Raw genomic sequence first — 5,106 nt, 5'->3', positions numbered from 1 at the left:
ATCACATTTATTGATTTGCAGATATTCTACCATCCTTGCATTCCTGGAATAAATCCTACTTGGTCATGGTGTATGATCTTTGTGATGCTCTGCTGGAGCCAATTTGCTAGAATTTTGTTGAGGATTTTGGCATCTATGTTCACGAGGGATATTGGCCTGTAATTCTCTTTCATTGAGTTGTCTTTATCTGGTTTTGGTATTAGGGTGATGCTGGCTTCATAGAAGGAGTTTGGAAGTGTTCCTTCCTCTTGGATTTTTTGGAATAGTCTGAGGAGGATAGGTTTTAGTTCTTCCTTGAATGTTTGGTAAAACTCTCCTGTGAAGCCATCTAGCCCTGGGCTTTTGTTTGCTGGAAGCTTTTGGATGACTGTTTCAATTTTCTTCCCACGTCACTGGTCTATTGAGATTTTTAGATTCTTCCTGATTGAGTTTTGGCAGTTTGTATTTTTCTAGGAATATGTCCATTTCCTCCAGGTTGTTCAGTTTGTTGGAATAGAGTTGTTCGTAGTATTTTGTAACAATCCGTTGTATTTCAGTGGGGTCTGTTGTTATTTCACCTCTTTCGTTTCTGATTTTGTTTATTTGGGTCCTCTCTCTTTGTTTCTTGGTTAGCCTGGCTAGAGGTCCATCTATCTTTTTTATCCTTTCAAAGAACCAGCTCTTGGTTTTGTTGATCTTATGTATTGTTTCTTTGGTCTCTATGTCGTTTATCTGTGCTCTGATTTTTGTTATTTCCTTCCTTCTGCTTACACTGGGCTTTTTTTGTTGCTCTTTTTCTAACTCTTTAAGTTGTAGAGTTAGATCATCTGTTACCATTTTTTCTAGTTTTTTTGCAATAGGCTTGTAAGGATATGAACTTCCCTCTCAAAACTGCTTTTGCTGTGTCCAATAGATTTTGGATTGTTGTGTTTTCATTGTCATTTGTTTCCAGGATGTTTTTAATTTCTTCCTTGATTTCTCTGGTAACCCAGTCCTTGTTTAATAGCATGTTGTTTAGTCTCCATGTGTTTGATTTCTTTGGATTATTTTTATTGTAGTTAATTTCCAGTTTTATGCCACTATGATCTGAGAAGATGCTTGATATGATTTCAATCTTCTTGAATTTGAAAAGACTTTGCCTATGTCCCAAAATGTGGTCTATCTTTGAGAATGTCCCATGTGCACTTAGAAGAATGTATATTCTGTGGCTTTGGGGTAGAATGTTCTGAAGATGTCAATTAATTCCATCTGTTCTAGTGAGTCGTTTAGGATTGATATTTCTTTGCTGATTTTTTGTTTAGATGATTTGTCGAAGGGTGACAGTGGAGTAGTAAAATCTCCTACTATGATTGTATTGCTATTAATCACTCCCTTAATGTCCTCCATCAGTTTTTTGGGTGTTTTTTTTTTTTTAATGTATTTGGGTGCTCCTGTATTGGGTGCATATATATTTACCAGGGTTATTTCTTCTTGTTGGATTGTTCCCTTTAGTATTATGAAGTGGCCTTCATTATCTCTTGTTATGTCCTTCACTCTGAGATCTAATTTGTCAGATATAAGTATTGCTACCCCAGCTTTTTTTTTCATTTCCATTTGCCTGGAAAACTTTTTTCCATCCCTTCACCCTCATTCTGTGTGCATCTTTTTTTCTGAGGTGGGTTTCTTGTAGACAACAGATGTATGGGTCTTGTTTTCTTATCCAGTCTGACCCCTTATGTCTTTTGATTGGAGCATTTAATCCATTTACATTTAAGGTTATTATTGATAGGTACTCATTTGACGCCATTTTTATTCTATACCGGTGTTCCTTCTTCACTTCCTATTTCTTTATTTTTACAGTAGACCCTTTAGCATTTCTTGCATTGCTGGTTTGGTGGAGATAAATTCCTTCAGTCTTTTTTTGTCTGTGAAGCTCCTGATTTCCCCTTCAATTTTGATTGATAGCCTTGCTGGGTACAGTATTCTTGGATTCAGACCCTTCCTTTGCATGACTTTGTATATTTCATCCCATTCCCTTCTGGCCTAATATGTTTCTGTTGAGAAATCAGTTGCTAGTCTGATGGGGGTTCCTTTGTATGTAACTTTCTGTCTCTCTCTGGCTGCTTTTAAGATTCTTACTTTGCCATTGTTGTTTGCCACTTTAATTATAATGTGCCTTGGCGTCTGTCTTCTGGGATTCATTTTGCTTGAGACTCTGTGAGCATCTTGGATTTGTGTGGGTTTTTTCTTCTCTATCTCAGGAAAGTTTTCTGTCATTATTTCTTGAAATACTTTTCCATATCTACCTCAGTTTCCTTTCCTTCTGGAACTCCTATTATTCGAATATTATTTTGTTTTGTATTGTCCCAAAGCTCCCGTAGGCTCTCCTCCTGCTTTTTAATCTTTTTTTCTAAAAGCTGCTCTAATTGGGTATTTTTTTCCATCTTGTCTTCTAGCTCACTGATGCGGTCCTCCACTTCATCTAGTCTACTCTTGATGCTTTCTATTGAGTTTTTCATGGTAGCGATGTAATTTTTCATTTCTTCTTGGTTCTTCTTCAATTCCTCATGGCTCTTCTTAACTTCCTCATGGTTCTTCCTCATTTCTTCTTGGTTATTGTCAAATTTCTCTTCCATTCTTTTTAGCCAACCTATGATCATTATTCTGAACTCTTGCTCTGGTAGGCTGCTTGCCTCTGACTTGTTTACTTTCTTTTCTGGTGATGCCTGCTTTTCTTTCGTGTGCGGGCTATTTTTTTGTCTTCCCATGGTATCTCTTTTCAGGATGTCTGGTTATGTGGTGTTCCTTCTCTTGCGTTGATTTAAAGGTGCAAAATACAACACTGTTTTCTTTGAATTTCCTACAAACACCTTGGCTGCTGACAGACAAGATCCCAGGATACCCCGAGCTCCCAGGAATGCGGGACCCCGGCTCCCTCGAGCTCCCTCGCCGCCGCCACCACAGCCACCGCCAGCGGAAACAGGGGGCGGGGCCTTCCTTTTTTTTTTTTTTTTTTAAACATTAAGAATAAAGCTCTAATATTAAAACAATTGCAAATGATGCCAATGCAGAACTAAACTACATACATGTTATCATTTTCAAAACTTGAATGTCAAGAGCAAAACTCTGGCTATTAAATAATAACAAAACAATGCCAATGCAAAAACAACAAAATCAAAACTATGGACATGTTAACATTTGTAGCTACTGAATGAAAGAAGTCTCTTTTGCTGCTGGTGTATATTTACTCAGAGTCCTTGGACTTGACTGCCCAAGACTTTGCAGAAGACTGGCAGCTTATAGATGCCAGCATGAGCAGGAGCAAGGTTGAAGAAGTGGCTTCCACTTCTTGCTTTTCCACAACCTGCTGCACTTCAGTCATTAACTTCTTCAGATGACTCCATATTGGCACCTAAGGCCCTTGTGTAGCTTTCAGTTTTCTTCTTCTTCCCCTTTGCTGTCATCGGGCAACTCTCAGTTCTTTTGAGTGAAGGGACACAGGAGCTTCTCTGGGTCCATTGTGGTGACAAACGTAATGCTCTGGCACCTGAATTGGTTGCATTGATCTTTCTCTTATTGCCTCTTTTACCCCACAGTGGTCACCAGAATGTGGGGGCCTGATGCAGTGGGGGCCAAACATGGCGGGGATCTCCCTTTTCCATGTCCAGTGCCGAAAGAGAGATGGACAAACCAGTTCTAAGTGGAGATGGCCAGGGATTGAGAAATAATATAAATAAAGAAAGAAGATGCAGAAATAAATTTAAAGCTGGAAGCTGAGTGGGACACCATCCTGGCTGCAATGATGACGACCCATAAAATTATTTTTGTTGCTACTTCAAAACTGTAATTTTGCTACTGTCAATGAATTGTAATGTAAATATCTGTGTTTTCCAATGGTCTTAGGCTCCACACGTAGAGAACTACTAGCAGGGTCCCTAAGACCATTGGAAAACACAGATATTTACATTACAATTCATTAACAGTAGCAAAATTACAGTTATGAAGTAGCAATGAAAATAATTTTATGGTTGGGGGGTCACCACAAATGAGGAACTGTATTAAAGGGTTGTGGCATTAGGAAGGTTGAGAACCACTGGTCTAGGAGATCCATATGCCACCAGAACTACGATTCCCAGCATTCCTGGTGCTCCCTGTGCTCTGGGCTTCTGCTTCCAGTCCTGGGGATGCCACCAGAAGTACTATTCCCAGAATTCCTGGTGCTCCTCAAGCTCTTGGTTTTCCCTTTTTGCTCTGTCTCCATCCCATGACCTCTTACTCTGCCAAGTCCTCCAAGCCACCAGCTCTCCCTCTCTTCTCTCTGTCTGGCAGCTTGAGAAGCCAAGTTCCCTCAAGCCACTCCACTCTCCACCAGGTCTCCCACTCTGCTCTCTACCAGGCAGCTTGGTGGGGGGGAGGGGGAGCATGGCTTCCTCGGCAACCAAAGGAGCCACGCTCCCTCCACCCGCCCCCCCCCCCCCCAAGCCACCAGCTCTCCTGCTCTGCTCTCGGCCCAGCATCTGTGTATACAAATTAACCCACCATATTTGTTGGGTTAATTTACATACTCACTCCTGATTGGTTGGTGGTCACAGAGGTACAGTCAATTTACATGTTTCTCTTTTATTATATATGATAATTTCCCTTGCTCTGAAAATTTGTGGAGCTACTCCAGCTTTCTTTTGGTTAGTATTAAATAGTTTATATGGTATATCTTTCTCTGTCTCTACTTTTAATCTGTGTTTTTATATCTAAAGTGGGTTCCTTATAGATAATGTATAGTTGGGACCTTCAAGTTTGTTTTTTAAAACATATTTTAAAAATTGATTTTGGAGAACAAGAGAGGGAGAGAGAGATAGAAAGATCAATGATGAGAGAGAATCACTGATTGGATGCCTTCTGCATGACCCCCAACTGGGGATCGAGCCCAAAACCCAGGCATATGCCCTGACCAGGAATAGAATTATGACTTCCAGGTTCATAGGTTAATGCTCAAGCACTGAGGCATGCTGGGCAAGCAACCTTCAAGTTTTTAAGAGAAAATATTCAGTTCCTAGCAATCATTTAATATGAGGATAATAGGAAGACCCAAGTGTTTTCTTCAACAATTGATAGTTTCATTTGTTGACATTAAGAATGCAGGGAAGCCCT

The sequence above is a fragment of the Pipistrellus kuhlii genome, unplaced genomic scaffold, assembly GCF_014108245.1.
Source record: "Pipistrellus kuhlii isolate mPipKuh1 unplaced genomic scaffold, mPipKuh1.p scaffold_m20_p_168, whole genome shotgun sequence".
Taxonomy (NCBI): domain Eukaryota; kingdom Metazoa; phylum Chordata; class Mammalia; order Chiroptera; family Vespertilionidae; genus Pipistrellus; species Pipistrellus kuhlii.
The sequence above is the reverse complement of the archived record's forward strand: the minus strand, read 5'-3'. Positions refer to the sequence as shown.